Source organism: Danio aesculapii, chromosome 4, assembly GCF_903798145.1.
Source record: "Danio aesculapii chromosome 4, fDanAes4.1, whole genome shotgun sequence".
Lineage (NCBI taxonomy): Eukaryota > Metazoa > Chordata > Actinopteri > Cypriniformes > Danionidae > Danio > Danio aesculapii.
Window position 1 is genome coordinate 50,715,785 of NC_079438.1, and position 27,601 is coordinate 50,743,385.

General features: G+C 35.7%; 3 long non-coding RNA genes across 6 annotated transcripts; 1 reads left to right on the plus strand and 2 right to left on the minus strand.

Annotated features, from left to right (window-relative positions):
• The first annotated feature begins 1,833 nt into the window (after positions 1-1,833).
• On the plus strand, positions 1,834-18,460 carry LOC130223240 (uncharacterized). Of its 2 annotated transcripts, XR_008836625.1 has the most exons (6): positions 1,834-2,000; positions 2,451-2,539; positions 4,891-4,979; positions 10,040-10,106; positions 10,929-13,479; positions 13,554-14,843. It is a non-coding gene; the product is annotated as an uncharacterized LOC130223240 (long non-coding RNA). The 2 variants fall into 2 exon arrangements; XR_008836626.1 differs by lacking the exons at positions 10,929-13,479; positions 13,554-14,843 and adding an exon at positions 18,348-18,460.
• Positions 13,155-17,495, minus strand: LOC130223241 (uncharacterized). Of its 2 annotated transcripts, none has more exons than XR_008836628.1 (3): positions 17,237-17,495; positions 15,754-15,861; positions 13,155-14,315 (listed from the first exon to the last, which is right to left on the minus strand). It is a non-coding gene; the product is annotated as an uncharacterized LOC130223241 (long non-coding RNA). The 2 variants fall into 2 exon arrangements; XR_008836627.1 differs by having other exon boundaries at positions 15,780-15,861; positions 17,237-17,457.
• A 2,987-nt stretch (positions 18,461-21,447) lies between the features above and the next one.
• LOC130222560 (uncharacterized) lies at positions 21,448-27,486 on the minus strand. Of its 2 annotated transcripts, none has more exons than XR_008836501.1 (3): positions 27,277-27,486; positions 24,795-24,876; positions 21,448-22,624 (listed from the first exon to the last, which is right to left on the minus strand). It is a non-coding gene; the product is annotated as an uncharacterized LOC130222560 (long non-coding RNA). The 2 variants fall into 2 exon arrangements; XR_008836502.1 differs by having other exon boundaries at positions 24,769-24,876.
• Between the last annotated feature and the right edge of the window lie 115 nt (positions 27,487-27,601).

Genomic DNA, 27,601 nt, shown 5'->3' on the forward strand with positions numbered 1-27,601 from the left:
TGAATTTTTTTCTTTTTTAAATATTTCCCAAATGATGTTCATCAGAGCAAGGAAATTTTCACAGTATGTCTAATAATATTTTTTTCTTCTGGAGAAAGTCTTATTTGTTTTATTTTGGCTAGAATAAAAGCAGTTTTTAATTTTTTAAAAAACAATTTAAGGTCAAAATTATTAGCCCCTTGGAGATATATATTTTTTGATTGTCTACAGCTGTGTTTCCCAACCCTGTTCCTGGAGGCACACCAACAGTGCATATTTTGGATGTCTCCGTTATCTGACCCATTAACTTTAGGTTTTGGAGTCTCTTCTGATGTTATGATAAGATGATTCAGATGTGTTTGATTAGGGAGAGGTTGAAAATGTGGACTGTTGGTGTGCCTTCAGGAACAGGGTTGGGAAACACTGGTCTACAGAACAAACCATCGTTATACAAGGCCAATTACCCTAACCTTCCTAGTTACCTAATTAACCTAGTTATGCCTTTAAATGTCACTTTAAGCTGTATAGAAGTGTTTTGAAAAATATCTAGTCAAATATTATTTACTGTCATCATGGCAAAAATAAAATAAATCAGTTATTAGAAATGAGTTATTAAAACTAGTATGTTTAGAAATGTGTTGAGAGAATCTTCTCTCTGCTAAACCGAAATTGGGGAAAAAAATAAACAGGGGGGCTAATAATTCTGACTTCAACTGTATATATCAGTATTCAGTACAAATGAAAACTTTTACATTAGTATACTTTTTCTTTTAAACAAAAAAGTGTAACATCATGTTATTATTACATGTTTAAGAGAACTAAAAAATACAGAGAAAAGTGAGGGGAGGAGGAAGAAGAAAAAACTAAATAATTTACTACTTAATAAATAGATTTCATATTACATAGTAGGCATCATGGTGGTGCAGTGGGTAGCACGATCGCCACACAGCAAGAAGGTTGCTGGTTTGAGTCAGTTAGCATTTCTGTGTGGAGTTTGAATGTTCTCCCCGTGCTGGCGTGGGTTTCCTCTCGGTGCTTTGGTTTACCCCACAAGTCCAAAGACATGCGGTATAAGTGAATTGGGTAAGCTAAATTGTCCGTAGTGTGTGTGATAGGTTGCAGCTGGAAGAGCATCCGCTGCATAGAACATTTGCTGGATAAGGTGGTGGTTCATTCCGCTGTGGCGAGCCCTGATTAATAAAGAGACTAAGCTGAAAAGAAAATGAATTGTATAGAAATTCTTTGTTTTATTTTTGGTCTTTTTTAGATAGGACACTATTGAGACAGGAAGCGAAGGTGGAGAGAGGAAACAACGCCCTCAAGTCAGGATTCAAACTCAGGATTCCCTGATATTGTACTGCCCTATATCTCGGTGCACTAACCACTAGGCTATTGTGTCGACTAGCTTTATTTTTAAGGGAAAGTCTGAGCTTCCCAAGTTGCAGGTAAGACATGACATTTGTCAATGTGGAGCAACGGGGAGGATCTTTTCATTTCCAAATCAATCTACGTGCCAAAAGGGTAATAAATCTAATCACTGTACGTTGATTTTTAGATAATTCTACATCCTCACTGACACCAAATAAAGCTAAAATATGCCCAGGGTGTGCTTGTTTTCTCACCACTTCTGATATGAACTGAAAAACCAAAATACAATACTTAAGACATCTTCGAGAGCTTTAATTTAGACAAGTGGAGTCGGTCTAGGATGTTAAATTGTATTAAACTATGCCTGAATACTGAGGGCTGAAGCGCAGTTCTACATCCGCTCCACTAAGTGGCGCGAGCGACTCCACGTTCAGTCCGACTCTCAGCTTTTGGTGTTTGTTTGACAACAAGCGTGTGTGTTGACAGCCAAAACAAAACAAAACACGTGCAGTTTGTTTTAAACGCATAATTTACAGATGACAGCTCAGCGACAGACTCTTGATGTGTTTAAACAGCACATATTGAAGTTCAGCAGCAAAATAAAGCAGCAGAATCTGTGATAAAGTGCAGGAATCAAGTGAAGAGACTCACCTGTAAGTATCATTTCCTATAAAGTACTTAATTTGCTTGTAAAATGACTGACACGAGCTATATAACAGTATTTCTGTTTTATAAAAGTCACTGATACTTATTTTGTCTGGTGTTATTACAGCAGGGTTCGTCTGTCAGTTGATTTAGATGTATGTTGTGCAGGATGTTTACATTTTTCTGCTAATGTCAGACTTCATGTTTAGTGTTAAACGAATAGCATTGTGCTGTTTATATTATAAAGCAGCATAAATCTGCACTTATTCTTGTTTAAAAAAGTCATTTAGTGAACTTTTGTAGAGCTGCAGTGTTCAATATTGGACCTGTCACATATACAGTGTAAATATAAGTGTCTTATCTTGTGTTTATGAGCTCTTATGTTGGTGAAGTTATCAGTTCTGATGTTTCAGATGTATTTTAGTAGTAAAGTGTTTATTTCTGTGTTTCCTCTACAGGATGAAGGATGTGTTTGGAGAACAGAAGCAGAGCTCTGGGACATTTGGACAGCCGTGGACTGTGATGATGGACTTCTGCTGATGGACAGGTGAGACTCGTATCTTGTGTTTGTGTTTTGGTGTGTCGGTTATCATCATTTTCTTTCTGGAGGGTCGTCCCTCTGGAAAGGAAATGATGGTAACCGAAACAGGAGGAGAAGGGACGGGGTCCCAAATTTTATACAGCTAATTTGAATTTTATAGTAAAAAGCAGCATAACCCCTGCTGTACATGGCCCCGTAGGTCAGGGGGGGACCGACCCATCCCCCCCCTTCTTTCACACCAACATTCACACATATCGCAGTGATCTGGCTGGGATTGAACCAGCAACCTCTTAACCCATGAGGCACTGCTCTACCACTGAGCCACAGTCACATAGCTAACAACATGCTGGAACTTATATTTCAACATTATTTTACTACTCATGGTGCAATAAGTGGGCAAAGCTGGGCTTTGAACCCAAGTCTTCATGACAGCTTTCACCATGGGGAGCATGTGTTCAGCCAAGAGCACAACTGAGGCTCTCATACTTACCTCTGGAGTTTAGCAAAGTTTGTCAGATATCATGACACTTATTTATTATATGCAATAGTAAGATTTGAACCCAGGACTCCTTATTAACAACGCAGTGCTCTAACCACTGAGCAACAGATGTCTTGACTGAACACATGCTGGAACTTATATTTCAGTCTGATTTTACAGCAAACATGTCAAAGTGTGAAATGGGATTTGAACCCACAACTCTATTGATATTGAACATGTGTTAAACTGCATGCACCACTGTGACTTTCAAGCTGAAAACTGGTGTTTTTGACATTTTGTTAGATTTAATAACCACTATTTAGCACAATATAAAGTTGGTTTAAACTGCAGACTTCAGTACTGAAAGCGCAGTTCACTACCACTGAGCCACTGAGCACATCACGAGAACCTATTTAATCATCTTATAATTTTAAGTCCATTATCTGTGTATCTGTGAAGCCTCTTATTATCTGAAACTCCTTTATTAACAGCCTCAGGTGTTTTAATCAGGTTGGAGTTTAACTCTGGAAAGTGGCTCTTCAGGATCAGGATTAGACAACTGCTTCAGGAAAAGAGTCTGCATTTGTTCTTCAGTTTTCATGTGTTGATGCAAATCCATTTGTTGTCCACAAGATGGAGCTAAAAGTCTGCTCTGATCTTATACACCTCTCTTTTGTGGATAAAGCTGGCATTAAATGTTTAGAAGTCGTTATTATCATCAATTTAAAATAACTGAAAGCAGTTCTCATTTTAAGTCAGATTTTATTTGTTCAGATATGCTGTATGCACTCGACAATCAGTCAAACTCGTCTATTACGGCTTCTTGCATTTGCTAACAGTAATATAAAAACTAAATAAATATATAAAATAAGTCAACATCACTTAAAAAAAGATGCCTAACAAATAAACTTGACACAGAGACAGACTAAAAGTCTCATGTTTTTTGTGTTTACACTTGAGGCTTGTATCATTGAACATCTTACCACATCAGGTCCTAAATAAATCATAGGTTAGTTTGCAAATGTATAGAAATGAAACCAGAGTCCCCTCACTTACGACTCATCATAAATTCACCTGCTCAAACTGAATTTAAAGTCATTTTGATGTGTAAAGTTTAGCTCATTTGAGCATCACAGTAATGTTTACTACACAGAAGCTGAAGCGCAGTTCTACATCCGCTCCACTAAGCGGCGCGAGCGACTCCACGTTCAGTCTGACTCTCAGCTTTAGGTGTTTGTTTGACAACAAGCGTGTATGTTGACAGCCAAAACAAAACACGTGCAGTTTGTTTTAAACGCATAATTTACAGATGACAGCTCAGCGACAGACTCTTGATGTGTTTAAACAGCACATAGTGAAGCTCAGCAGCAAATTAAAGCAGCAGACTCTGTGATAAAGTGCAGGAATCAAGTGAAGAGACTCACCTGTAAGTATCATTTCCTATAAAGTACTTAATTTGCTTGTAAAATGACTGACACGAGCTATATAACAGTATTTCTGTTTTATAAAAGTCATTGATACTTATTTTGTCTGTTGTTATTACAGCAGGATTCGTCTGTCAGTTGATTTAGATGTATGTTGTGCAGGATGTTTACATTTTTCTGCTGTCACTTTCAGACTTTATGTTTAGTGTTAAACGAATAGCATTGTGCTGTTTATATTATAAAGCAGCATAAATCTGCACTTATTCTTGTTTAAAAAAGTCATTTAGTGAGCTTTTGTAGAGCTGCAGTGTTCAATATTGTACCTGTCACATTTACAGTGTAAATATATGTGTCTTATCTTGTGTTTATGAGCTCTTATGTTGGTGAAGTTATCAGTTCTGATGTTTCAGATGTATTTTAGTTGTAAAGTGTTTATTTCTGTGTTTCCTCTACAGGATGAAGGATGTGTTTGGAGAACAGAAGCAGAGCTCTGGGACATTTGGACAGCCGTGGACTGTGATGATGGACTTCTGCTGATGGACAGGTGAGACTCGTATCTTGTGTTTGTGTTTTGGTGTGTCGGTTATCATCATTTTCTTTCTGGAGGGTCGTCCCTCTGGAAAGGAAATGATGGTAACCGAAACGGGAGGAGAAGGGACGGTGTCCCAAAATTTTATACAGCTAATTTGAATTTTATAGTAAAAAGCAGCATAACCCCTGCTGTACATGGCCCCGTAGGTCAGGGGGAGACCGACCCATCCCCCCCCTTCTTTCACACCAACATTCACACCAATCGCAGTGATCTGGCTGGGATTGAACCAGCAACCTCTTAACCCATGAGGCATTGCTCTACCACTGAGCCACAGTCACATATCTAATGACATGCTGGAACCCAAGTCTTCATGACAGCTGCCACCATGGGGAGCATGTGTTCAGCCAGGAGCACCCCTGAGGCTCTCACACTTGCTTCTGCAGTTAGGCAAAGTTTGTCAGATATCATGACACTAATTTATTATGTGCAATAGTACTATTTGAACCCAGGACTCCTTATTAAGGACTCAGTTCTCTAACCACTGTGGCACAGATCTCCTAACTGAGCATGTACTGGAACTTATATTTCAGTCTAATTTTAACAAACATTTCAAAGCATGAAGTTGGATTTGTAACTCATGACTCCATTGACAGAGAACATGTGTTTAACCACATGCACCACTGTGACTTTCAAGTTGAAAACTGGTGTTTTAGTCATTTTGTTGCATTGAATAACCACTACTCACCAAAATCAAGAAGGATTTGAACTTTAGGCTCAAGTATAGAAAGTGCACAAAACGTTTCATACATTTATTTTGTCTAATTGATCATGACTCTTAATTATCGTTAATTTTAAGCTCATTATCAGTGTCTATATGTTATATATTTTCTGTAGGTCTGCTTTGTATGAGTAATTTTAAAATGATTTTAAAATATCGCTTGCTCAACTCTTAGTAAATAATAGCCAAATTAATTACTTAAGTAAAGAATATTACTTCATATTGAATATTATTCTTTCCACATTAAACTCGTTGTGACAGCACATACATCATTTTTAAATACCATCCTCAGTTTAGTCAAATAAATGTTTCATTTTACAGTTTGTCAAATTTGCTCTGAAGCCTTTTGCTATCTGAAAGTCTTTAATTAGCAGCCTCAGGTGTTTATCATCAGGTAACTCTGGAAAGTGGATCTTCAGGATCAGGATTTTTCACCTTAAGAAAAGCAATACTTCAGTTTCATGCATTGATGCAGATCCTCTTATTGACCACAAGATGGAGCTGAAACTCTGATTTCGTGCATCTCTTTGTTACAAATGAAACGGACTTGAAATGAAAACACATGTTTATTAGTCATTATATAATACATGCTTTGCTCAAACATGCCGTATGCACTTAGTAAGCAGTCAAATGTTAAATGCTTTAAAAACCAACAGTGATTCAACAATAAAATAAGTGAACAATAGCCAAGATGTGAAAATAAAATGAAGCTCTAAAATAAAACATAGAAATAATCATAGATCAGTTTGCCAATTTATGAATGTTAATCTATAATCCACTCACTTATGACAGTCAAAAGTTCTCCATCAGCTCCACTAGGCGGCGTGAGCAGCACACTTTCACTTCATGATGCTTGAAGACACCAATATGCCATATTACTGTTGTTATTGTTAATTGGTCAGAATTGTAGATGTGTTCATTAGTCGTGATTGAAAATCAGGTTTAATCCACCAGATAATAATGTCTTACATTTTCTGAAGTTAAAACTTTTGTCTTAAAGTGATAAACACCTCTTAATATAAATGACTTTTCTGCAACAAAGAAAAACTTTAGACTTCAACTAACATTAAAATACTGATATGTACATTTATACTACATAAAATGAAGTTAGTTGTTGTTTCTCCTACAAAATAAAGGATGTGTTTGGGTCATACAGTCACAAAAGCAGAGTTGTGGGACGTGTGGATAGATTAGACAGTCCCTGTAATGCAGGATATCCACTCACACATGGACAGGTGAGATGTTGTTGTGAACTAAATAACTAAATTGTAACGCACTGATCTGACCTTGCGCATCTGTTATTTGATAAACGGTATTTAGTCATCAGCTCACACAGAATTTAATGATCATTCATTTAACTCTGCCCAAATAACCAATCAAGCTTTACTATAAGTGCATGATGAATGATCAGACCCTCTGAAGTTTGGCTGTGGTTTAACCTGTGCTGAGAAATGAATGATTGTCATTGACTCATCTATCTTGAACCATCCATAGACCCAGAGCTTTACATCTTCTTCATCACTGAAACAGAGAAAGAAAAAAATTATGGTGATTAATCTTTGTGGTAAACTGAAATATATATATATATATATATATATATATATATATATATATATATATATATATATATATATATATATATATATATATATATGTATATGTATATGTATATATATATATATATATATATATATATATATATATATATATGTATATGTATATATATATGTATATATATATATATATATATATATATATATATATATATATATATATATATATATATATATTTATTTATTTATTTTTTTGCAAAACAAAGTACTTTATGCACATTAAAGCACATGCTGCAGACTATATAACTTTATATAACTATATAAATGAATGAATATGTATTGACTGTTAAGAATTTTTAAAATGTTTTTTAAGCAGATACATAAAAAGTGCACAAAGATATTGTCAATATAAAAGTGTAATGTGTGTTTTTAGAATGAATAATCTGAGGTTACGAGTTTCTTTCAAAACCAGACTTGGAACGATAAGCTGAGATGATAACCATTTTTAAGGTATACTGTGGTTTGGACAAGTCAGGGTTTTTAAACCAACCCAAGTTTTCTGCTATACTGTTGTTTTTTTTTTTTTTTTTTTTTTTTTTTTTTACATTTTTTGTTTTGTTTTACATCAGTATCCTAAAAGCAGAAAAGATCTCCAAACAGGCCTTTTCATCATTGAGGTAAAGTTGGTTTTATATTCACACATTCAGACTTTCTTCTTAATATTATAATTTCTGAGAAATATTATTTGCACATTCTAAATAGTGAAATCATATTAGCAGCCAATGGCTATCAAAGTTCAACACTGTTGGCAGTCTATTAAATGCGCTAATGTCATATTCAAGTCATACTTACATGTGATTTCAGACTGAATATTCAAAGTAACTTGGTAAACAATATAAAGAGTATTTCACAAGTTGCCGCTGAACGAATGTGCGAATCTAAAACTAACTTTACTTTACTAATGTTGTCATATTTGTGTTTAAAGGGGAGAAAAGTTTTTGTGTTTTACCCAGACATTTAAAAAGAACATATTTTAGAGCAGTAATCACAATACAGTAAAACTGTGAAACTCTGAGATTTTTATCCAAGGTTATCATACTGTCAGATCCCTATAGCGGCCCATGCCTACTTGGAAGTGCTCAAAATGTTAATAAGTCATTTTTGAGGATAATTTGTCCAAATCTGTGCTGTGCTCCCAGATGAAAAAATAGAAGAAACCCTTAAAGAATTTGGGGTTACAATAGTAACTGCATTGGATTAAATAGATAATGGAATGGTCCCTGTGGGTCTTTAATGGTAACCTTCTATACCATATATGATCATATATCAGATCTCCATATGAACACATAAATTTATAGCTCAAATATTTAAACAAATATCTACACGTTAAGCATATTTGTAAACAGCCATTTTAAAAACATGTTGTATATATGACATGTGTGAAATCCAAACCTGAACTTGCAATATTGTATTGGTGGTAACTGGATGGTAAACCTGAAGTCCTACTGGATTAGTTTGCAGATTCCAGCAGTATTGATATAAAAGCTGCTGAAATCTGCAAACAAGACACAGAAAAACACTTTAACGGTGAACAAAACCGTTATTATGTAAATAAATAAAGTCAAGCGCACATCTACTTTACCCAGAGTCTCGGAGGATTCCCCATTCACTCCTGAGTGTGTTTACATGAGCTTTTCAGTTCATCTGTTTTAATCCATCAGTTTAAAGCTGATCTCGATCTTCTGCCGCTCGAGACACTCACAAAATCAAACGTGTCGTAAAATCTCCTCGAGAACATTTAAAACTCTTAAATCTCTCTTCGCTGTTCACACGACTGACTGCGCGTCCACCTTGTGTTTATTTCATTAATGCGGATACACCTATTGACCACAAGCAGGAGCTGAGGATCACCCATAGACGAGTTTATTAGTCACGTTTTCTTGAGTATAATAATTAGACAATGCAGTCAGAATTAATTATTGTGATTGTAATACGCTATTAAACTATAAAAATAATAATTTTAAGCCTGTTTAAGCTTACAACGCGGACTTTATGTTATAAACTGTAGCGCAGTTCTCCATCCGCTCCACTAGGGAGCGCACGGCTTCAGGTTAAGTCTGACTCGCAGGCGCAGCTTCAGGTGTTTGACACTGACAGCATGAGGCTTGAAGATACAACACGTAAAACAAATCCTGACAGCTCCGTGATTGTATTATAATATTTATAAACAACACATAAACAAACTGAACAGACACGCCGCGCTGTAAAGTGCAGGAATACAGTGACAAAAGACTCACCTGTAAGTAACTTTACCGTGTTTTCTCCGTATTGTTTGTGTTGACGTTTGATTTTCATGTCGTTTCCCATAGCAGGACATGTCAGTTTAGCTCAACATAAACATATAAAAGTCACACTATTTTAATCTTACCGGGGCTCTGTTTAAACTGTTTCCTATATTGAGCAAAAACAGCAAGTGTTATCATGACTGTCTTCCTTAATTTAAGCGTTTTATTACAGACTTTGATGACATGATGCTCTCATGCTGAACTAGTGTTGTGTTGATTTTATATTCATTTATATCATATATTAAACGCTTTTTAAAATGTTTTTATTATTAATATATATTTTATTATTACTATTGATATCACATTCGTACATATTTGTATAATTTAATATCAGGTTGAGCGTATAGTTGGGCCAATGTGAGTCTCTTAATAAATCTTTTTATTTAATTATTTCAGTGTCCCGTTAACCAGATGCTGAAATACAGAGATCATTTGACGAATATAACCTCAACATCAACAGCACGTGAGTCACACAGCGTTCATTCATTCACAGTCGAGCAATTATTATAATGAAGGGTTTTATGAGTGTTACTATATTATTGTGTTAATTTATTTTGAAGACCTTTAGTTCTTGTTTTAATTGTCCATTTTAAATGCTTTAGGCTTTGTTTATTAGGTTTTTCCAATTAATCCTATTATTATTTGTTTAATTATTAATTTATTTAGTTAATTCTCATTCTTTAATATTTGTATATTTAGATGAGCTTTTAATTTAGCATTAATTATTGCAGATTTATTAAATAATATTGTGATTTTAATCTGTTCAATTGGAATTTTGCTTTTAAACAATTGAAATGAACTATTTTAAAATCATCCAAGATTATAAATGTAGTTTTTAAAAGTGAAGTTTGTAATTGTGATAAAATATTGCATATTTGTATATTACTAGATGTGTTTGTAGGCAAATAGTGATTTTTTTTCAATTGTTATAGTTATTTTCACTTAATTTTTTTTTTATTATTTTGGCGTCTGTGGTTAACTTCAAAATAACCAAAATAACATCTCTTAATATGTCCTGTGATGGCCGAGTGGTCAGAGCAAAGGGTTAGAGATCCAAGGCCATCACAAGAGACATGGGTTCGAATCACCACGATGATACTGAAATTATCTAGAAAGCTCATTTTAGGCCATTTTTGGGTTCAAAAAAAAAAAAATCTTCCCTCTTTTTTTATTCTCCGCCTCTGCTCCTCCTCCTCCTCCTTCTTTGCTCCTCCTCCTTATCTGCCACGCCTCTTTCTACCACGCGCTTTTCTCAGTCCAGCCTTTCTCTCTTATACCACCCCAGTTATGTTTCTAGTCCGTGTACCATCATCTCTGGTCCGTGTTTTTCATGGTTGTGCATCCATCCTCCCTGTTTCCGTGGCAGCCATTGTTCCGGTATCCACCTCTTATCTCTTACCGCCCCAGGTACCGCTTCACATTTCTTCCAGTATCCGCTTCTTGTCTCTTACCGTCACACCTTCTTTCCAGTATCCGCCTCTTGTCTTGTACCGCCCCAGGTACTTCGCTGTGTCCACAGCTGTCTTTAGGTGGATTCGAACCCACATCTCATCGGTAACCTTGTCCGCAACCAACGGTGCTTGCCACTAGTGCCATTGTGGCTTTCACACTGGGAGCTGTACTTCGCGCAACTTTGTCTTTTCTTTTCACAACAGTTTAACATAAAGATGAAAGGGATTCGAACCCCGGTCTCCAAGATGAAAGCTGAGTGCTCTACCCACTGACCCGTTTGGTCTGTGTAGTGGATTGTTGTCTTCAATGGGGTTTTATAGATATGTTTATGGCGGATACATAAAATTGTATTGTTAGTGGGATTCAAACCCATATATATGAAATAGCAGAGAACAAACGTTTATCCTCTAGGCCACAAAGGCAGCAACGATTAGGATGTGATTGTTTAGAGAGTAATTCTTGTTTTTACTTCAGTTTAAGTATAAATTAACGTTTACATTTCACTTAGCAAGAATGTGATTCGAACCCACATCTCTGCGATCCCAAAAATGCAAAGAGCAAATAATTATCCTTTGCACCACAGAGGAAGTGATGGTTCTTGCTGATTGTTTTGACAGTAATTCTTGTTTTTTCTTAGCTTAAGCATTAATAACAATATATTTAGGCCTTTGCAAGAGTGGAATTTGAACCCTCGTCTGTGCGTTTCAAAGAATAAACAAAGTGAATCATTATCCTCTGCACTACAGAGGCAGGAATGATTGCTGTATGATTGTTCTGAGAGTAATTCTTGTTTTTAATTACAATAGATTTCACTTTAGCAATAGTGGGTTTCAAACCCACGTCTCTGCAATCTAAAAAACACAAAGACTGTTTATTTATCCTCTGCCCCACAGAGGCAGCAATGACTGGTGTGTGCCTTTTTTGATAGTAATGCGTGAATTTCATGCAGGTGAATTATATTTTTGGGCTTGGAGCAGAGTCAGGTCTCGAGTACAGGTCAGCAGGAACACCACAGTGTTATAAGACAACACACTAACCACTAGGCTATGGGGACTGAGATGAAGAATCATTCTGATGGCTAATTTAATCATATCTCAATCACATCCTGATCATTTCTTTAATTAACAGCTTCAGCTGATTTCAATTAAGACTGTAAGTTCACTCAGGAAAGTGGCTCATCAGGAGCAGACACTGATCTGATCTCTTACAGCTCTCTGTTATAAATAAACCTGTCATTAAATGCCAACGAATATTTAGTGTTGAAAGTTGTGAACATTCCCCAAGAGAGATTTAAACACACGTTACACTAAGACACTAATAGTCTCAGAATATCTTTTGTCCCCTGTGTTATGCATTTACAACATATCTGCTGGTTCAGCTCCTGAAGAAATATTGTAAATTTATTACTTAAGATGGATTTGAAGTTCAGGCTTAGCACAGAAACTTTTCATACATTTATTTTGTCAGACTGTTCATGACTCTTATATTGTATCTTATTAAGTTCAAGCCCATTATCTGTCTCCATGTTGCACATTTTCTGTATTTCTGCTGTGTTCAAGTAATTTTTTGATTATTTTTTAATGTCACACGCACGCACAACTATTAATAAAGCAAAATCAAATGAATGACCAAATTAAAGAATACCAAATAAACTGAGATATTATAAAAATGCTTTAATAACTTAAGAAATGTATTTTTCCACATCCTCAGTTTCGTCTCATAAATGTTTTGTTTTTTTGTAATTATTTGAACAGCAGAGTTTGTCAAATTTGCTCTGAAGCCTCTTGTTATCTGAACGTCCTTCATTAGCAGCCTCAGGTGTTTATCATCAGGTAACTCTGGAAAGTGGATCTTCAGGATCAGGATTTTTCACCTTAAGAAATAAAAAAATACTTTGTACTCCAGTGTCATGTATTGATGCAGATCCTCTTATTGACCACAAGATGGAGCTGAAACTCTGATTTCGTGCATCTCTTTGTTACAAATGAAACAGACTTGAAATGAAAACACATGTTTAATCAATATATAATAGATACTTTATTTGTTCAAACATGCGTATGCACTCAGTAAGCAGTCAAACATTGCTTTAAATACCAACAGTGATTCAACAGCAAAAATAAGTGAACATTACCCAATCCATGTGAAAATAAAATTGAGAATATACTAAAATCACAGTTTAGTTCGCCAATTTATGAATATTAATCTACAATCTTCTCACTTATGACTTGTCAAAGTTCTCCACAATCTCCACTAGGCAGCGTGAGCAGCGTGACAGATCCTGCAGTGACCATAGCTAGCCATTTTGTTTTTTATTCATTTTCAGGAAACGACATCTTATTATCAACAATTAAATGTGAATGGCGTCCTATGCTGACATTTAACTAGTAAGAATACAGTTACAGATATCAAGAACTATATTTCCTAAGCCGCGATCAAAACTGCTCTTTTTGTCCCATAGACTTCCATCCAGATGCATATGCATGCAGCAGACTGGAAACGCAAGCTGGTGTGATAAGTTTCTCATGCAATGTAATGTGTATTTATATAGCGCATTTTTCTGTATGGCAATACACCCAAACCACTTCACAATCATGAGGGATCTCCGCACCACCACCAGAGTGCAGCACCCATGATGTGATGAAAGCCACAGGATAACGGCGCCAGTGCTTCACCACACACCAGCTATAGGGGGAGTGGAGAGACAGTAATAGAGCCAGTTCTGTAGATGGGGATGATTGGGAGGCCATGATGGGTAAGGGCCGATGGAGGGAATTTATCCAGGACACCGGGATTACACCCCTACTCTTTAGAAAAAGAGTCAGGACCTCTGTTTAACGTCTCATCCGAAGGACAGATGTTGCTGCATTTAAAGGTTCAAGATTGGTGACTGGTAAATTCACATCACATGATTGTGTGAGAGAAATAGAAGATTAAAACATGACATCTCTGTACAGAAATGTTAAATATGGGGCAGTCGCTCGCTTTATCATTCTCCAATCCTCTTCTTTTATCCCGCCTCTTTTCAGTGCCGTATGACAGAATCTCACATGCTCAAACTCTAGTGACTGCAGCTTTACTGGTTGAAATTCAGTTCAATTCCTGATATTGCATTTGCTTAACAGGATATGAAGTCTTGATGTGAAGAATGCTGATTGTTGATATCTAGAGTTTATATCCAGAGAATGAATGAAGGTCAAAACAACTTGCTGAAACTTGCAACCTGAAAGTCAAAAGAACAATGAGAGCTGTTAATGTCACTCAATGACACAAAGTTCAGTAAAGCAGCAAATAAAACAGACACACAGTGCAGATAAAATGCAGAATCATGCGTCATGCAACCCACCGGTAAGTAACTGTACTATTATTAGTGCATATGTTTTGCATAATCATTCAAGTTTGATTAATTATATCGAGATTAGAAGGTTTATCAGACTTTGTTTACATGCTACTTTCATTGTTAGTCTATTGAAAAAACAAACAAATGAATGTAGCGTTTATTTTAATGTAGAGTGTTTTAAGTCAGACAAAATAGGATTGATGGTTGAATCATTTTACTAACACTTTTAATTTACAGCTATAGAAAAACTACTTGAAAATGTAGAGTTTCTCTGAATTGATTAGATACACGTTTTAAGAAAAAATATTACAACTTGTTTTTATATTTATATTGTTAAGGTCTGAATATAGATTACACATTTCAATATTATTTATAATCAGTCAGAATTATAGATGTGTTCATTTGTCGTGATTGAAAATCAGGTTTACTCCACAAGGTATTGATTTCTTACATTTTCTGAAGTTAAAACTTTTGTATTGTGTTGTCTTACAATAAACACCTCTTATTATAAATGACTTGTTACTTTCTGCAACAAAAAACTTTAGATTTAGCTAACTTCAAAATACAGATATTTATATATGCAACATAAAATAAAGTTAGTTGATGTGTTTCTCCTACAAAATAAAGTCTGTGTTTGGGTCATACAGTCACAAAAGCAGAGCTATGGCAGATGTGAATAGATAAGACAGTGATAAGACGTGTTGCTATTGTCGGACCAGCTCAACACTCATTTTCCATAAAAGAGGTGTGTTGCTATTCTGAGGAACTGAAATAAACTGTGCAATAGACCCGGTGAAAGCAGCTTTTTTTAGTTTATTCACGACAACTTGCCTTTGTATAAATGTTACTATTATTAGTAATATTATTGATTATATGCATATATACATTTGTGTTATTAAAAACAAACTTAGATTTGTTCACCTGTAGGTTTCTGGACCATATGGGTCATAAGAACAGGACGTGTGTTTGGATACAACTCAGTTTTTGAGCACACGTCTAACCATGTTAAATCATGTGCCACGGCGCAAAGCGTATTTTTCTGTCCTTAAAATAGCAAAAGTGAATTGGGACACACGCTTAATGCTTTTGCACCCAGCGCTTCAGACTTTGCGCCTAGATCGTTAAAATAGAGTTCAAGGGCAGGTGAGATGTTGTTTTGAACTAAATAACTAAATTGTAACGCACTGATCTGACCTTGCGCATCTGTTATTTGATAAACGGTATTTAGTCATCAGCTCACACAGAACTTAATGATCATTCATTTAACTCTGCCCAAATAACCAATCAAGCTTTACTATAAGTGCATGATGAATGATCAGACCCTCTGAAGTTTGGCTGTGGTTTAACCTGTGCTGAGAAATGAGTGATTGTCATTGACTCATCTATCTTGAACCATCCATAGACCCAGAGCTTTACATCTTCTTCATCACTGAAACAGAGAAAGAAAAAAATTATGGTGATTAATCTTTGTGGTAAACTAAAATATACATATTTATTTTATATGGAAAAAAAAAAATACTTTATGATCCCTAAAGCACATGCTGCAGACTATATAACCGAAATGAATGAATATGTATTGACTGTTAAGAATTTTTAAAATGTTTTTTAAGCAGATACATAAAAAGTGCACAAAGATATTGTCAATATAAAAGTGTAATGTGTGTTTTTAGAATGAATAATCTGAGATGGGCATGAGACGATAACCATTTTTAAGGTATACTGTGGTTTGGAGTAAAGTTTTTTTAAACCAACCCAAGTGTTCTGCTATACTGTTGTTGTTGTTTTTGTTTGTTTTACATTTTTTGTTTTGTTTTACATCAGTATCCTAAAAGCAGAAGAGATCTCCAAACAGGCCTTTTCATCATTGAGGTAAAGTTGGTTTTATATTCACACATTCAGACTTTCTTCTTAATATTATAATTTCTGAGAAGTATTATTTGCACTTTCTAAATAGTGAAATCATATTAGCAGCCAATGGCTATCAAAGTTCAACACTGTTGGCAGTCTATTAAATGCGCTAATGTCATATTCAAGTCATACTTACATGTGATTTCAGACTGAATATTCAAAGTAACTTGGTAAACAATATAAAGAGTATTTCACAAGTTGCCGCTGAACGAATGTGCGAATCTAAAACTGACTTTACTTTACTAATGTTGTCATATTTGTGTTTAAAGGGGAGAAAAGTTTTTGTGTTTTACCCAGACATTTAAAAAGAACATATTTTAGAGCAGTAATCACAATACAGTAAAACTGAAACTCTGAGATTTTTATCCAAGGTTATCATACTGTCAGAACCCTATAGCGGCCCATGCCTACTTCGAAGTGCTCAAAATGTTAATAAGTCATTTTTGAGGATAATTTGTCCGAATCTGTGCTGTGCTCCCAGATGAAAAAATAGAAGAAACCCTTAAAGAATTTGGGGTTACAATAGTAACTGCATTGGATTAAATAAATAATGCAATGGTCCCTGTGGGTCTTTAATGGTAACCTTCTATACCATATGGAGATATGATATATGATCATATATGAACACATAAATTTATAGCTCAAATATTTAAACAAATATCTTCACCTTAAGCATATTTGTAAACAGCCATTTTAAAAACATGAACTTGCAATATTGTATTGGTGGTAACTGGATGGTAAACCTGAAGTCCTACTGGATTAGTTTGCAGATTCCAGCAGTATTGATATAAAAGCTGCTGAAATCTGCAAACAAGACACAGAAAAACACTTTAACGGTGAACAAAAGCGGCACACGAGCATGTAAATAAATAAAGTCAAGCGCACATCTACTTTACCCAGAGTCTCGGAGGATTCCCCATTCACTCCTGAGTGTGTTTACATGAGCTTTCCAGTTCATCTGTTTTAATCCATCAGTTTAAAGCTGATCTCGAGCTTCTGCCGCTCGAGACACTCACAAAATCAAACGTGTCGTAAAATCTCCTCGAGAACATTTAAATCTCTTAAATCTCTCTTCGCTGTTCACACGACTGACTGCGCGTCCACCTTGTGTTTATTTCATTAATGCGGATACACCTATTGACCACAAGCAGGAGCTGAGGATCACCCATAGACGAGTTTATTAGTCACGTTTTCTTGAGTATAATAATTAGACAATGCAGTCAGAATTAATTATTGTGATTGTAATACGCTATTAAACTATAAAAAATAATAATTTTAAGCCTGTTTAAGCTTACAACGCGGACTTTATGTTATAAACTGTAGCGCAGTTTTCCATCCGCTCCACTAGGGGGCGCACTGCTTCACGTTAAGTCTGACTCGCAGGCGCAGCTTCAGGTGTTTGACACTGACAGCATGAGGCTTGAAGATACAACACGTAAAACAAATCCTGACAGCTCCGTGATTGTATTATAATATTTATAAACAACACATAAACAAACTGAACAGACACGCCGCGCTGTAAAGTGCAGGAATACAGTGACAAGAGACTCACCTGTAAGTAACTTTACCGTGTTTTCTCCGTATTGTTTGTGTTGACGTTTGATTTTCATGTCGTTTCCCATAGCAGGACATGTCAGTTTAGCTCAACATAAACATATAAAAGTCACACTATTTTAATCTTACCGGGGTTCTGTTTAAACTGTTTCCTATATTGAGCAAAAACAGCAAGTGTTATTATGACTGTCTTCCTTAATTTAAGCGTTTTATTACAGACTTTGATGACATGATGCTCTCATGCTGAACTAGTGTTGTGTTGATTTTATATTTATTTATATCATATATTAAACGCTTTTAAAAATGTTTTTATTATTAATATATATTTTATTATTACTATTGATATCACATTTGTACATATTTGTATAATTTAATATCAGGTTGAGCGTATAGTTGAACTGAATAGTTGGGCCAATGTGAGTCTCTTAATAAATCTTTATTTAATTATTTCAGTGTCCCGTTAACCAGATGCTGAAATACAGAGATCATTTGACGAATGTAACCTCAACATCAACAGCACGTGAGTCACACAGCGTTCATTCATTCACAGTCAAGCATTTATTATAATGAAGGGTTTTATGAGTGTCACTATATTATTGTGTTAATTTATTTTGAAGACCTTTAGTTCTTGTTTTAATTGTCCATTTTAAATGCTTCAGGCTTTATTTATTAGGTTTTTCCAATTAATCCTATTATAATTTTTAAGTTTAATTATTAATTTATTTAGTTAATTCTCATTCTTTAATACTTGTATATTTAGATGAGCTTTTAATTTAGCATTAATTATTGCAGATTTATTAAATAATATTGTGATTTTAATCTGTTCAATTGGAATTTTGCTTTTAAACAATTTAAATGAACTATTTTAAAATCATCCAAGATTATAAATGTAGTTTTTAAAAGAGAAGTTTGTAATTGTGATAAAATATTGAATATTTGTATATTACTAGATGTGTTTGTAGTCAAATAGTGATTTTTTTCAATTGTTATAGTTATTTTCACTTATTTTTTTTTTATTATTTTGGCGTCTGTGGTTAACTTCAAAATAACCAAAATAACATCTCTTAATATGTCCTGTGATGGCCGAGTGGTCAGAGCAAAGGGTTAGAGATCCAAGGCCATCACAAGAGACATGGGTTCGAATCACCACGATGATACTGAAATTATCTAGAAAGCTCATTTTAGGCCATTTTTGGGTTCAAAAAAAAAAAATCTTCCTTTTTTTATTTTCCGCCTTTGCTCCTCCTCCTTCACACCTCCTTATTCTCTGCCACGCCTCTTTCTACCACACCCTTTTCTCCATCCGGCTCTTCTCTCTTATACCTCCCCAGGTATGTTTCTAGTCCGTGTACCATCGTCTCTGGTCCGTGTTTTTCTTGGTTGTGCAACCATCCTTCCTGTTACCGTGGCAGCCATTAGTCCGGTATCCACCTCTTGTCTCTTACCGCCCCAGGTACCGCTTCACATTTCTTCCGGTATCCGCTACTTGTCTCTTACCGTCACACCTTCTTTCCTGTATCCGCCTCTTGTCTTGTACCGCCCCAGGTACTTCGCTGTGTCCACAGCTGTCTTTAGCGTGATTCGTACCCACATCTCATCGGTAACCTTGTCCGCAACCAACGGTGCTTGCCACTAGTGCCATTGTGGCTTTCACACTGGGAGCTGTACTTCGCGCAACTTTGTCTTTTCTTTTTACAACAGTTTGACATAAACATAAAAGAGATTCGAACCCCGCTCTCCAAGATGAAAGCTGAGTGCTCTACCCACTGACCCGTTTGGTCTGTGTAGTGGATTGTTGTCTTCAATGGGGTTTTATAGATATGTTTATGGCGGATACATAAAATTGTATTGTTAGTGGGATTCAAACCCATATATATGAAATTGCAGAGAACAAACGTTTATCCTCTAGGCCACAAAGGCAGCAACGATTAGGATGTGATTGTTTAGAGAGTAATTCTTGTTTTTACTTCAGTTTAAGTATAAATTAACGTTTACATTTCACTTAGCAAGAATGTGATTCGAACCCACATCTCTGCGATCCCAAAAATGCAAAGAGCAAATAATTATCCTCTGCACCACAGAGGAAGTGATGGTTCATGCTGATTGTTTTGACAGTAATTCTTGTTTTTTCTTAGCTTAAGCATTAATAACAATATATTTAGGCCTTTGCAAGAGTGGAATTTGAACCCTCGTCTCTGCGATTCAAAGAATAAACAAAGTGAATCATTATCCTCAGCACCACAGAGGCAGGAATGATTGCTGTATGATTGTTCTGAGAGTAATTCTTGTTTTTAATTACAATAGATTTCACTTTAGCAATAGTGGGTTTCAAACCCACGTCTCTGCGATCTAAAAAACACAAAGACTGTTCATTTATCCTCTGCCCCACAGAGGCAGCAATGACTGCTGTGTGCCTTTTTTGATAGTAATGCGTAAATTTCATGCAGGTGAATTATATTTTTGGGCTTGGAGCAGAGTCAGGTCTCGAGTACAGGTCAGCAGGAACACCACAGTGTTATAAGACAACACACTAACCACTAGGCTATTGGGACTGAGATGCAGAATCACTCTGATGGCTAATTTAATCATATCTCAATCACATCCTGATCATTTCTTTAATTAACAGCTTCAGCTGATTTCAATTAAGACTGTAAGTTCACTCAGGAAAGTGGCTCATCAGGAGCAGACACTGATCTGATCTCTTACAGCTCTCTGTTATAAATAAACCTGTCATTAAATGCCAACAAATATTTAGTGTTGAAAGTTGTGAACATTCCCCAAGAGAGATTTGAACACACGTTACACTAAGACACTAATAGTCTCAGAATATCTTTTGTCCCCTGTGTTATGCATTTACAACATATCTGCTGGTTCAGCTCCTGAAGAAATATTGTAAATTTATTACTTCAGATGGATTTGAAGTTCAGGCTTAAGCACAGAAACTTTTCATACATTTATTTTGTCAGACTGTTCATGACTCTTATATTATATCTTATTAAGTTCAAGCCCATTATCTGTCTCCATGTTGCACATTTTCTGTATTTCTGCTGTGTTCAAGTAATTTTTAGATTATTTTTAAATGTCACACGCACGCACGCACAACTATTAATAAAGCAAAATCAAATGAATGACCAAATTAAAGAATACCAAATAAACTGAGATATTATAAAAATGCTTTAATAACTTAAGAAATGTATTTTTCCACATCCTCAGTTTCGTCTCATAAATGTTTTGTTTTTTTGTGTGTTTTGTAATTATTTGAACAGCAGAGTTTGTCAAATTTGCTCTGAAGCCTCTTGTTATCTGAACGTCCGTCATTAGCAGCCTCAGGTGTTTATCATCAGGTAACTCTGGAAAGTGGATCTTCAGGATCAGGATTTTTCACCTTAAGAAATAAAAAAATACTTTGTACTCCAGTGTCATGTATTGATGCAGATCCTCTTATTGACCACAAGATGGAGCTGAAACTCTGATTTCGTGCATCTCTTTGTTACAAATGAAACAGACTTGAAATGAAAACACATGTTTAATCAATATATAATAGATACTTTATTTGTTCAAACATGCGTATGCACTCAGTAAGCAGTCAAACATTGCTTTAAATACCAACAGTGATTCAACAACAAAAATAAGTGAACATTACCCAATCCATGTGAAAATAAAATTGAGAATATACTAAAATCAAAGTTTAGTTCGCCAATTTATGAATATTAATCTACAATCTTCTCACTTATGACTTGTCAAAGTTCTCCATCATCTCCACTAGGCAGCGTGAGCAGCGTGACAGATCCTGCAGTGACCATAGCTAGCCATTTTGTTTTTTATTCATTTTCAGGATACGAAATCTTATTATCAACAATTAAATGTGAATGGCGTCCTATGCTGACATTTAACTAGTAAGAATACAGTTACAGATATCAAGAACTATATTTCCTAAGCCGCGATCACACTGCTCTTTTTGTCCCATAGACTTCCATCCATATGCATATGCATTCAGCAGACTGGAAACGCAAGCTGGTGTGATAAGTTTCTCATGCAATGTAATGTGTATTTATATAGCGCTGTTATCTGTACGGCAATACACCCAAACCACTTCACAATCATGAGGGATCTCGCACCACCACCAGAGTGCAGCACCCATGATGTGATGAAAGCCACAGGATAACGGCGCCAGTGCTTCACCACACACCAGCTATAGGGGGAGTGGAGAGACAGTGATAGAGCCAGTTCTGTAGATGGGGATGATTGGGAGGCCATGATGGGTAAGGGCCGATGGAGGGAATTTATCCAGGACACCGGGGTTATACCCCTACTCTTTAGAAGAAAGAGTCAGGACCTCTGTTTAACGTCTCATCCGAAGGTCAGATGTTGCTGCATTTAAAGGTTCAAGATTGGTGACTGGTGAAATCACATCACGTGATTGTGTGAGAGAAATAGAAGATTAAAACATGACATCTCTGTACAGAAATGTTAAATATGGGCAGTCGCTCGCTTTATTATTCTCCAATCCTCCTGTTTTATCCCGCCTCTTTTCAGTGCCGTATGACAGAATCTCACATGCTCAAACTCTAGTGACTGCAGCTTTACTGGTTGAAATTCAGTTCAATTCCTGATATTGCATTTGCTTAACAGGATATGAAGTCTTGATGTGAAGAATGCTGATTGTTGATATCTAGAGTTCATATCCAGAGAATGAATGAAGGTCAAAACAACTTGCTGAAACTTGCAACCTGAAAGTCAAAAGAACAATGAGAGCTGTTAATATCACTCAGTGACACAAAGTTCAGTAAAGCAGCAAATAAAACAGACACACAGTGCAGATAAAATGCAGAATCATGCGTCATGCAACCCACCAGTAAGTAACTGTACTATTATTAGTGCATATGTTTTGCATAATCATTCAAGTTTGATTAATTATATCGAGATTAGAAGGTTTATCAGACTTTGTTTACATGCTACTTTCATTGTTAGTCTATTGAAAAAACAAACAAATGAATGTAGCGTTTATTTTAATGTAGAGTGTTTTAAGTCAGACAAAATAGGATTGATGGTTGAGTTAGTTGATGTGTTTCTCCTACAAAATAAAGTCTGTGTTTGGGTCATACAGTGACAAAAGCAGAGCTATGGCAGGTGTGAATAGATTAGACAGTTCCTGTCATGCAGAGGCCACTCATGGGGCCCTATCGCACACCCCGCGCAATAAGGGGCAAGACGTGTTTGACCCGACGTGTTGCTATTGTCGGACCAGCTCAACACTCATTTTCCAGAAAAGAGGTGTGTTGCTATTCTGAGGAACTGAAATAAACTGTGCAATAGACCCGGTGAAAGCAGCTTCTTTTAGTTTATTCACGACAACTTGCCTTTGTATAAATGTTACTATTATTAGTAATATTATTGATTATATGCGTATATACATTTGTGTTATTAGATTAGATTAGATTAGATTCAACTTTATTGTCATTACACATGTACAAGTACAAGGCAACGAAATGCAGTTTAGGTCTAACCAGCAGTGCAATAGCAGCAAGTGCAGGATACAGGTATAAGTTATAAAGTGCAGTTATAGAAAAACTATGGTAATATTTACAGATGGATGTACTATCAACATTATATACAGGTTGTATTAGCTATGAACAGATTTACAATAAATGAATATATGTACAGGATGCTATTAATAGCAGAAGTGTGCAGATAGATAAACATAATTACAAATGTCCATGTGCAGTGGGTATGTCCAGTTCAGATAAATGAATCAGTGCAATGAATATGTGCAAACTTTAAATGTGCAAATGTTAAATAGTGCAGTGATTGTGAGGAGTATAAGTTAGAGGAGTGTGGGGGGTGTATTGGAGGGGCAAAAGAGTCAGTGAGGGGCAGTGTTCAAAAGGAAGACAGCTCTGGGGAAAAAGCTGTTCCTCAGTCTGCTGGTTTTTGTCCGGGGGAGCCTGAAGCGCCTGCCGGAAGGCAGGAGAGAAAACAGTCTGTGAGCAGGGTGAGAGGTGTCCTTAAGAATACTGCGTGCTCGGCGCAGACAGTGTTTCTTCTGGATGTCCTCTATGGCTGGCAGTGTAGTCCCTGTGATGCGTTGGGCAGTTTTCACCACCCGCTGCAGTGCCTTACGCTCAGCAACAGAGCAGCTTCCATACCAGACTGTGACGCAGTTGGTCAGGATGCTTTCTATTGTGCATCGGTAGAAGTTCACCAAGACGGCTGATGAAAGCTGGTTCTTCTTAAGTTGCCTCAAGAAGAATAGGCGCTGGTGAGCCTTCTTGACCAGGCTGGAGGTGTTGGTGGTCCAGGAAAGGTCCTTAGAGATGTGGGTACCCAGGAACTTGAAGGATGAGACAGGCTCCACGGCCATCCCGTTAATGTGGATGGGATCATGCGAGCCTGTTCGTCCCTTCCTGAAGTCCACAATGAGCTCCTTGGTCTTGCTGGTGTTAAGGAATTAAAAACAAACTTAGATTTGTTCACCTGTAGGTTTCTGGACCATATGGGTCATAAGAACAGGACGTGTGTTTGGATATAACTCAGTTTTTGAGCACACGTCTAACCATGTTAAACCATGTGCCACGGCGCAAAGCGTATTTTTCTGTCCTTAAAATAGCAAAAGTGAATTGGGACACACGCTTAATGCTTTTGCACCCAGCGCTTCAGACTTTGCGCCTAGATCGTTAAAATAGAGTTCAAGGGCAGGTAAGATGTTGTTTTGAACTAAATAACTAAATTGTAACGCACTGATCTGACCTTGCGCATCTGTTATTTGATAAACTGTATTTAGTCATCAGCTCACACAGAATTTAATGATCATTCATTTAACTCTGCACAAATAACCAATCAAGCTTTACTATAAGTGCATGATGAATGATCAGACCCTCTGAAGTTTGGCTGTGGTTTAACCTGTGCTGAGAAATGAGTGATTGTCATTGACCCATCTATCTTGAACCATCCATAGACCCAGAGCTTTACATCTTCTTCATCACTGAAACAGAGAAAGAAAAAAATTATGGTGATGAATCTTTGTGGTGAACTAAAATATACATATTTATTTTATATGGAAAAAAAAAATACTTTATGATCCCTAAAGCACATGCTGCAGACTATATAACCGAAATGAATGAATATGTATTGACTGTTAAGAATTTTTAAAATGTTTTTTAAGCAGATACATAAAAAGTGCACAAAGATATTGTCAATATAAAAGTGTAATGTGTGTTTTTAGAATGAATAATCTGAGGTGGGCATGAGACAATAACCATTTTTAAGGTATACTGTGGTTTGGAGTAAAGTTTTTTAAACCAACCCAAGTTTTCTGCTATACTGTTGTTGTTGTTTTTTGTTTGTTTTACATTTTTTGTTTTGTTTTACATCAGTATCCTAAAAGCAGAAAAGATCTCCAAACAGGCCTTTTCATCATTGAGGTAAAGTTGGTTTTATATTCACACATTCAGACTTTCTTCTTAATATTATAATTTCTGAGAAGTATTATTTGCACTTTCTAAATAGTGAAATCATATTAGCAGCCAATGGCTATCAAAGTTCAACACTGTTGGCAGTCTATTAAATGCGCTAATGTCACATTCAAGTCATACTTACATGTGATTTCAGACTGAATATTCAAAGTACCTTGGTAAACAATATAAGGAGTATTTCACAAGTTGCCGCTGAACGAATGTGCGAATCTAAAACTAACTTTACTTTACTAATGTTGCCATATTTGTGTTTAAAGGGGAGAAAAGTTTTTGTGTTTTACCCAGACATTTAAAAAGAACATATTTTAGAGCAGTAATCACAATACAGTAAAACTGTGAAACTCTGAGATTTTTATCCAAGGTTATCATACTGTCAGATCCCTATAGCGGCCCATGCCTACTTGGAAGTGCTCAAAATGTTAATAAGTCATTTTTGAGGATAATTTGTCCGAATCTGTGCTGTGCTCCCAGATGAAAAAATAGAAGAAACCCTTAAAGAATTTGGGGTTACAATAGTAACTGCATTGGATTAAATAGATAATGGAATGGTCCCTGTGGGTCTTTACTGGTAAATTGTTGCCTTTTATACCATATGGAGATCTGATATAGGACCATATGAACATATGAAAATTACAGCAATTATATATATAAACATATTATGTAGATTTAAAAATGTTAAAATAGCCATTTTAAAAACATTCATTCATTCATTTTCAGCTTAGTCCCTTTCGTTTTACAAACATGTTTCATATATGACGTGTGAATACCAAACATGAACATTTTGAATAATCGAGGTAAAATTGGTTTTTATATATTCGCACATTCCTTCATTTAGCAGTCTCTATATTGTTTACCATGTTACTTTGAATATTCGATCGGAATTAGCATGCAATGATGCCTTCTAAACAACATTAACACTATCTAATTCACTGTGAACAATGCTGTAATTTGATGGTCATTTGCTGCTAATAGGATTTCCCTATTAAGAATTTGCAAAGAATACTTTTCTGAAATTATATTATTAAGTAGAATGTCTGAATATCCAAATATAAAACCAACTTTACCTCTATCTTGCAAAATTGTATTGGTGGTAACTGGATGGTAAACCTGAAGTCATACTGGATTATTTTCCAGCAGTATTGATATAAAAGCTGCTAAAATCTATGGAAGCCCGTTCCCGCCACTGAATTAAAAAAAAAAATTAATTAAAAACAAAGTTATAACAAATAAAAAAAATAAATAAATAAAAAAAAAAAATTAAGTCAAAATTGCGAGTTATAAAGTCAGAATTTAGAGTTATAAAGTCAGAATTGCGAGTTTAAAGGAGTTTCCTGTTATGGCGATTGGCCATAAATAAAGTGTTAAAGACTCTTTCTTTAGGTTCTCTGCTTGTGATGTGGTATGGATTCGCAGCCCAGTTTACCAATTAAGGCCAGGAATACACAGTATTTGGCTGACACTTTTACTGAACTGAAATATAAACTGATACAACCCTTTTAGTTTTAGCCCTTTATATTGTTTATGTAAGATATGTCTGCAGCTCCCAAATACACCACACGATCTTGCAATATGAAACAAATAACAGCTGCGACAAAATGTAAATCATATAATTGTTACACATATAATAGATAAATAATATAGAAATCCTAATTTTGTAATTATGAGCTAATGTGCAAGCGTCTTTAAAACGCCAGTCGACATAACAGGAAACTCATTTTTTTAATTATTTTATATTTTTTTCCAATTATTATTTTTTTATCATAAACTTTTTTTATTAATTTTTTTTTGTTACTCAGTGGAGGGAAAAAGCTTCCAAATCTGCAAACAAGACACAGAAAAACACTTTAACTGTGAACAAAAGCGGCGCACGAGCATGTAAATAAATAAAGTCAAGCGCACATCTACTTTACCCAGAGTCTCGGAGGATTCCCCATTCACTCCTGAGTGTGTTTACATGAGCTTTTCAGTTCATCTCTTTTAATCCATCAGTTTAAAGCTGATCTCGATCTTCTGCCGCTCGAGACACTCACAAAATCAAACGTGTTGTAAAATCTCCTCGAGAACATTTAAAACTCTTAAATCTCTCTTCGCTGTTCACACGACTGACTGCGCGTCCACCTTGTGTTTATTTCATTAATGCGGATACACCTATTGACCACAAGCGGAAGCTGAACATCACCTATTCACAAGTTTATTAGTCACGTTTCATAAGTATAATAATTAGACAATGCAGTC